This window comes from Aedes albopictus, chromosome 3 (assembly GCF_035046485.1).
Source record: "Aedes albopictus strain Foshan chromosome 3, AalbF5, whole genome shotgun sequence".
Lineage (NCBI taxonomy): Eukaryota > Metazoa > Arthropoda > Insecta > Diptera > Culicidae > Aedes > Aedes albopictus.
This window is the reverse complement of record NC_085138.1, coordinates 275,602,169-275,610,672: the sequence shown is the minus strand read 5'-3', so window position 1 is coordinate 275,610,672 and position 8,504 is coordinate 275,602,169. Positions and strand designations below refer to the sequence as shown.

The window sequence follows — 8,504 nt, the reverse complement described above, 5'->3', positions numbered from 1 at the left end:
ATTGTTTCTCACTGTTTCGATAATAAATCGCTTGTACCAACTTTAGGCATACTGTTCCTATTATGGAGGTAAAATTTAATTTTGGTTGCTATTGTTGCAGTATTCCATAGAATTCATTTGGGATTTTGGAGGATACGAACACTATCGGAACAATAGGAACACTGCAGTAAAAATATTAAGGAAAATATTTTTAAAGTAGGTTTTAGGACAATACTTGAGCACACAAATGGTGCAATCTCCTCATTGAAGCATAATACAACTATTAAAAGGCATATTGGTAACACAGACAAACAGACGTAACACTTGCGAAATTTCCATCGACCACGCTTTTAACGATCATTTTAAATTTTCATAGTTATGGCTTTCACAACCAGAGGGGCGCGCATCGTATTTCTATGCGTTTGACGTTTCACACTAGCGCCTTCTGTTGACGATATTGCACAACACAGTGATTTGTGCAACTTTTCCACCAGGTGATGGTAGTGTGAACTGGGCGATGGATTTTCATGAAAATCGTTCAAGGTGTTACGTCTGTTTGTCTGTGTTGGTAACCTTTCAGTCAAAAAAGTGATCAAATGTCACTACCGCAACAAAAGGTACTACCGCAACGAAGGGAACAATTACCCTACTGGGTATTTTAAAAATTTTAAAATGTTACATGATTTTTTCTGTTCTAATTTTATGATGCATTTAAAATCTTGCCAATAAAACAAGATAAAGGTTCAAACACACCGGGCCCGTAGCGTAGTGGCTACACGTTCACTTCATAAGTGGATGGTCATGGGTTCGATCCCAGCTTCGGCACTTGCAATTTTTCGTCAGTTGCTGTTCTCCCCGAGAGCAGCTGACACCTGACCCTCTTTTGAGCATACAGTATGACCCATAAAAAAATGCGAAAGTTTTCAAAGTCATCGTTCCCCTACTTCGAACTGATTAACCTTGCATGCATCTATTGGATAGTATAGTAGAGCCACTAATCTGATAATGGCAAAGGAACATATACTGATTTCATGCACATACCTTTGGAAATATAACGTTGGATGTCGAAATCGTCCACGCGCCAGAGGCCGTTTTTAAAGGATATAATTTTCTTTCAATTGCTTTCAATCACATTCAATCAAATTTTATTTTCAAAATAGAAGTTTTACGGCTGCATAAGGTCTTCAGGAGTTCGTTGGTTCGTCGGACAAGAACGAAAAAAATATTAACTTATAAATTAAGTGATACATATTTTCTGAAAATTGAACTATTTGACAAATGATAATTTGTAGAAAATATTATGTTTTAAGCATGAAATTGTTTTTAAGTACTTAGTATTTGTACCTATCATAAATGCAGGTTTATATGCCTTAATCGACAAAAAATTGTTTTGAAAAATGTTCAAACTGTGTTAAGTTTTTTATTAATTTATCTTAAATACGGTTTTTAATATGTAGCACCTTTTTAAGTTTTTGTTTGTAAACATTTGAAATAATTTTAAAAATATTTTTCAAACATGGGCGTATTAAAGAGTACATATTTTTTCATGGTTTCTTTAAAATTTTTATCTTAGTTCATTTTGCTCTAAAAATTAGAGGAACACTTAATTTTATTTAGAAATTGTTAACAATTATAAGGTATCCCATATAGGTAACCAATTAATGTTTTGACAAAAAAATTAGAAATCCTGTATGATAATGACCTCCTTATTGTATCCTAATCCAAAAAAAAATAATTCATTAGGATTATTACATTGAAAATCATCAAATACCGCAAAAAAATGGAATGTCGCATTTTTTATGGGTCATACTGTATGCTCTAACGGACCCGGAAACTTGGATACCGGCTAACGGCAACTCATAATGGACCCCCAATCGGACTGAAGAAGGAACAAGAGCCATACATCAACATCCTCGTGCTCATCATTCTACCCATGGACAAGGTAGAAAAGAGAAAGCAGCGCAACGGCAACCAGTTTGATATAGTACAATTAGAATAGAGTACACACCTAGAAAATATCATGTAATTTTAAATGTCCTGAACCTGACATATACGAGCATCTTCAAAAACACAAATTTAGAGGTTATAACATGTAAATTTACGTCTTTCAAGACACCCCAAAACAAAACTTATTTTTTCTTAGCGTCTAGCAATCGCCTAGAACCGATTTGACAGATAAAACATAGAAAAGTAAAATATTGTCATGCATGGGGATTCGAACTCCGGATCTGCTGATCGTGAGCCACATCTCTTACCTCTCGGCTATTTCACTGAGTTGGAAGGTGGCTGATGAACGTGATACTGATTCATCGTTTCTGGTGAAACGGATTTGTTAACCAACCAGCACTTACATGATGAGCGTAAAATTGAGTCCAATTTGTGATTCAGTCTTGAAAACATTTACGTTTTTTGGTGATTCCGTTTCGTGGAAATTTCAGAAATTCTAAGTGTGTACATATAGGCGCTACACAAAGTGTAAGTGCAGCCGCCAATTGGAATCGCTCACGCAGTGCCCTAGTGGACAAAAGAGCTTTAAATTAGGTTAAGTGATTGAAGAATAAAAAAAAAATGTTCAAACTTTGAAAACTTTCCTAAAATGCACTATGGGACCACTATGGCGATAACTGCTACACTTGTAACACACTTGTCACAAAAGAGTCATGGCAGCGCAGGTTTTTGTGGCGCAGAAGTCACTATCACTTACTTCTAACAAATAATAACTTACTTGCTAGAAGTAAGTTACAGTGACCTTTGCCCAACAAAAACCTGCGCTGCCGTGACTCTTCTGTGACATCTCCTGGAAGATATTTAGGACTGTTCTGTACATCTGCAATGGTTTTTAGCGTATTTTAAAGCGTATTACAATTTCTCAAATTATAAAAAAATTGATGGTTTGTTCACCTTTCAGATGTCATTGTTTCTTTTGTATTTATTCGCAATGATTAACATGTTTAATTTTTTTTCCTGAATCATGCTGTTATAGTAAAAGAGTTTGGTGGATTTGAATACACTCACAAATTATTTTCCCTTAAGTTATTTTTTTTTCCATGAAAAAAAAAAAATAAAACAAACATTTTTTTTTTTTCGAATGAGTGTAATTAGTTTCGTACCTTTTAATTCCGCCCTATTTTGCTTATCCTTTGACAGATACGCGTATTTTTACTACCACTTGTAATCTTCCTCACGCGTATCTGTCAAAGGATAAGCAAAATAGGACGGAATTAAAAGTTACGAAACGGATTACATTCATTCAAAGAGGGTATTCGGCTTAGAGGGTTCGAAAAGTCAGTACAAAAAAAAAACATTTTTTTAACAATAATCAAACAATCTCAAATTTTTTTCGTCTTAAAAAATTAGTGGGGATGTTCAAATAAAGATAAGAAAAATCAAAAACCACAATTCACAAAATCGCGAATTAAAATAAATCATTTTTCAAAACATGATGAAATCTACCTACCTTGATACTTACCCACCTACCTTGGAATGGCATTTCTTACCGCTATTTATTTGATTCATTTCTGAAAATAAAACTGTCATCATGTTGTGCAGATAAAAACACCAGTTTTAATTTTCCGAAAAAGTATAATTTCCTTTCTCATATAAAATGCACGTTTTGCCATAAAATAAAGAATATTTTCAAATGCCTATGAGTGATACATGCTAGATCGAGTTTCAACTTTGTACAATATACAATATATTTAAAATATATATTTTCATTCACATTTACAAGTATTTATAAACGTCTGTCCCGCGCTAGATTGCACGTTGTCAAACACAAAAATCTTACGATTAATAATCTTTTTTCTTTTCAGTGAACGGCTGTCTTTCATTCGGTGTTTGTTTTGCTCTTTTTATGCACTTAAGACTTTCTATTGAAAATATGTTACGTAATCTAGTGGTGATGAAATATTTCCTTAAACTGCTGTCTTTAAAACATCTCCCTCTTTTTGTGTTTGTGTAGCTTTGTTACTGATTCTGATGTCGTAAACACTAAAATTGATTTTCTTTGCTGGTAACGGATCTAGTAAGTGATTAAAATTGTTTGATGTTTTCGAATTGTTGGTGCTTGATGGTGTATTTCTTAATTTTTGCTATGAACGTTACTACATCTATGACTTCTTAAGACAAAACCTTGTATTTTTGTAACAATGACAATTTGTGCTTGTTTTTACCATTTAATTCATCTGCGTGAAACCGAAGGGCTAGAGCTATTTTTATGCGGATGCTTTCTGTAAATTGAAAGACTTCTGCCGTGATGACTCATCTTTGACCATGGGATCGATTCGGAAAACACATAGACAAGTTTGAGAGAATGAATTAGATACGCATGCGGGAGTTTTCTGTGCGATAGGCAAGCGGTAATGTCGTTTGATTGGATGTTTAATTGCCCCAGATATCGATTAATGGGTAAGATTTTACTGCCCCATTTTCCTCTAAGCAAATACTTTCCTAATTCTGGCACGCTGATAAGAAAGGCAGTGGGCGTGTGTTCGCCTTCAGATAATACTCGAGTGGAATTCGTTAGGGACTGAAAGTGCAATGAAAATTCTCCCCTTGAGGGTTCTTTGTGGTGGTGATCTTTGATCGGGCGCAGTAAACTGTGTTGATTGGCTTTAATTGAATTTTATAGTATTTTTGAGCTGTGGGCTGACGACTGGGACCACGACGATCGCAATTGAGAGGCAAGCTGTGGCAAACGTTAATAAGTGCGTGAATAATTTCAGTCAATGTTCGTTTGGGAATGCTTGAGATTTTTATGGGGCGAATAAAATGGGTAGTCAGTGAGTGTAGCAACAAAGAAGCGCACTCAGTAGCTAATTCGTCATGGGCAATAACAGCAGATTCATTTCATTGCACTAACTATTCTACTTGATTTGCGCTCTTTTCGACCTTTCGCTGGTGGTGTCTGGCACTGCAAGTATATTTGGAGATTATGCACACGTCATGTTGATCTTTGAGCCAATACCTTTGGGAAAATGGTTAGTTGTTTGAATTAATAAACTTCAGGTTTCAATGTTTAACAAGAGTCAACGCGACTATAAAATACCACTTCCGATTCTGTTGTAGACACTATTCCAAATAATCTCCCAAATTGCGCAACACCTATTCGTCAACAAATAAACAACCCATTTCCAATTCCAAGAAGCATGCGATACCAGCTAATGACTCCAAATGACTTCCCGGCTTTATTGAAATAAATCCCAGCAACATAAACAATATCCGCTCCATTAGGCCGACCACAACGGGCCAACCAGGAGGCACTTCAGTCAATTTGCCACCCATTAGGAAGTGTAGGTGGAAACCCACGCATCTAGGGAGGTACGTGTCGCAATCAGAGTGTCACACCGAAATATCTTCCACCTGACGATGGCGACGACAACGACCGGTGTTGAATAACATTCAAATCGAAAACGGCAACACTCTTTTTACGACCGTACGTGACTACGACCGAACCGAGAAAAGTGGATTTCCACTATCGCGAGGCAGAACCCTCAAATTGATCGTTTCTTCGAATGGTCCCTAAGCGCTGCTGGTTGGTACTACCTTAGGTTAGGTACAAAGTGCGAGAACATCGTGAAGATTAATGGCTTGATTACCATTCGCAACCGAATCGACCATTGGGGATTGACTCAGCCCGCGTTTGATTCTACCTTCTTCGCCAGCTAGCGCCTAGTCAAGGTAACTTGTCCCATTTCAGGTATTTCGATTGCGTCCGAAAACGATCGTTCCGAGGCAATAATTTGGCTTTTAATGTAAACGAAATCTCTACTTTGGGGCAGTTATCGTTTATTGAATCTGACCTGGACGGTCAAACGTGCGACCGTTGCGTTGCGGCGGAGTAGCTATGCTGGATAGGTATCTTGATTCAAGATTCTTGAATTTGTTTCTTTACCTGGGGTCAAGCAATCATAGAAAGGTGCCGACAATTTTCCACGGAAACGCGCAATTTACACGCGCTGGCTTTGACATACCTGCACACAATCTGCTCGATCGCCAACGGCCAATTGGGTGCGTGCGTGGTTCGGGAGATGTGGGTCAAATGAAGCATCTAGACCAGAGAACAAATATTGTAGGTAGAGGAGCTTTAGAATATACTTTCAGATTTTCCAGAAAGTTTATTAAAATTCTCAATCGAAGTTCTCGAGAAAAACTGATTAAATTTCTACTCAGAATAGTCAGGTATTTTCATTCAAATCCTGATTAGATATTTGGTGCAAGTCTTCCAACAAATTGAAAATATCACAAAGAAATTTCGAAAAATCTTCTCAATCTTCTGAGATAACAGGGAGAAACTCTGAGAGAAATCTCAAGTGTTATCCCGGATGAAAATCCTGTAGAAATCCCAGCAGTGACTTTTTCCACACAGGTTTCCGAAATGAACATAGGATATCCTCACGGGATTTCACTCGTAGTTGCTTCCGGGATTTTTCTCGGGGGTTTTCCTTGATATTTCTTCTCGGGTACACTCCCAGTGTTTTTTTTTCTGAGACGTCCCAATTTTTCCTCGGATTCTTTTTTCTGAAGTTTCTCTTGATATTTCTCCAATAGGTCTTGCGGAGTTTCATGCAAAATTTCACCTGATTTATTTCGGATATTTCCAACAAAACATGTGAAAAGGGTCTAAGTGCTTTTTATAAACAAACATGTTTCGGTCGCTGTAGGGCCCGACGACGGCATACACCCACTCCCTCCAAATCCCTTATCAGAAAGGGAAATCTTCGGGCACTCTGAGCAGGGTGCTGGTGTTCGTGGATGGATGCAGCTGGGCTGTAGGGACCGAAACACGTTTGTTTACAAAAAAAAACATCAAGGCCATTTTCAAATGTTATGCTATATTTCTCCGGTAATTTCTTACAGAAATTGTCGTAAGTGAAAAAAATCCTGGTAATTACCTGCAACAACTCCGGGAGCAACCACCCAAGAAATTCCGGAAGGTTCATCCAGAATCTCGGGACAACTTCCGTTAGGGACTCCGAAATGGGTTCTGGGAATAGTTCGGAGAAAAATTTAAAAAACCTCTGAAGTATCACTGTAAGAGATCCTGTAAACAACTACGAGGAAAAATCTAGGAAAAGATTTGAAAGGAACCAAGGAAGAAACTTCATGGAAAGTATCAGCAATAGCTCATCCTTCTCGTCTTCTTCTTTATGGCTCTACGTCCCCACTGGGACTTGGCCTGCCTCGCTTCAAGTTAGTGTTCTTTGAGCACTTCCACAGTTATTAATTGAAGGGCTTTCTTTTCCTGCAATTGCATGAATTTGTATATTGTGAGGCAAGGATAATGATACGCTATGCCCAAGGAGTCGAGAAAATTTTCCCGATCGGAACGGGAATCGAACCCACCGTCTCCGGATTGGTGATCCATAGCCTTAATCACTAGGCTAATTGAAGACCCTAATAGCTCATCCTGCAAGTCCCAAAAGGCAATCCGGAAAAAACATCAGGAGACAACCCTGGGCCAACACCGGGAGCAATCTTCTAGGATAACCAGTAGAAACTCCGAGAAAATTTTTAAGTGAAACTTCGAAAAAAAAGAATCCCGCATTAGCAAATATCCCGACTGAAGATCCTGTTGAAATCCCAGAAGAAACTATAGAAGAGAGTTCACGGAAATTCCGGAATTTCCTAAATTGAATTACAGAAACTTCGGAAGAAATCACGGAAGGAGCATCTTCCAATTCGTAAAAATCTCCTTAACAAATCCTTGGGAAAGCTCTGGTGGAAATCCTAGACATAACTCAAGTAAAAAATCAGAGAGTATTCCCGGAAATCTATCCTGGAGAAGTTCCAAGAGGAGCGCCGGAAGGAATAGCGTGATGTTTTCAAGTTCTGAGAGGAACTTCAGGAGAGATTCTGCGGCAACATCTGGGAGAAAGTTTTGTGCAGACTTCGGGATAAATCCTGAAAGAAACTCAACAAAGATGTATTTGGGGAAAACGCAGGAGGATCTCGAAGAAAGTTCCTCAAGGGATTCTGGGAGCAATACTGGAAAATCCTAGGGAAGAAAATCTGGAAAAAAATATTTAGGATTCTCCTGAAAAACTTCAGGAGAAATCGTTCCAAATTCAGAAATACTGGAAGAAGAATCCCAAAAGAAATCTTGGGAGGAACCCTGGAAGGCTTTTGCTGCATCTTATCGGAATTGCCGGCTTGTCGGAAATATCTGCTAGATCTATGAACCCTCCTTTGGTTCCTATAGCATGGTTATTTATATTCTTTCTTGATTTAGCTTGCTTTTAGAATAATCATCCGGAAGTATCTTCAACGTCTTCACAGAACCATAAACTATCAGTAAGAACCTTCAGCATTACGCGAAAATATTTGTTTTAACAGTTCTCACTACAAACACGTAGAATAAGGGCATATTCGGGAGATGTAAACATTAGACATTCAAAAACTTTTTTATTCCAATGAATAATGAAGTAGACGCTGTGGGTTTTTTTTTCCTCTGAATATATCTACAAGTAGCGTCTCCAGTTAGATTAGTGGTTAAGGCTATGGATCGCCAATCCGGAGACGGCGGG

General features: G+C 37.9%; 1 protein-coding gene across 1 annotated transcript in view; it reads right to left on the bottom strand.

Moving 5' to 3' along the window:
* Positions 1-3,541: 3,541 nt before the first annotated feature.
* Positions 3,542-8,504, bottom strand: part of LOC109402341 (toll-like receptor Tollo) — a 29,357-nt gene continuing 24,394 nt past the window's right edge. Inside the window, exon 1 of the mRNA XM_062860884.1 lies at positions 3,542-8,504. This exon is cut by the window's right edge and continues 24,394 nt beyond it. The gene's annotated coding sequence lies outside the window, so the exon portion shown is untranslated.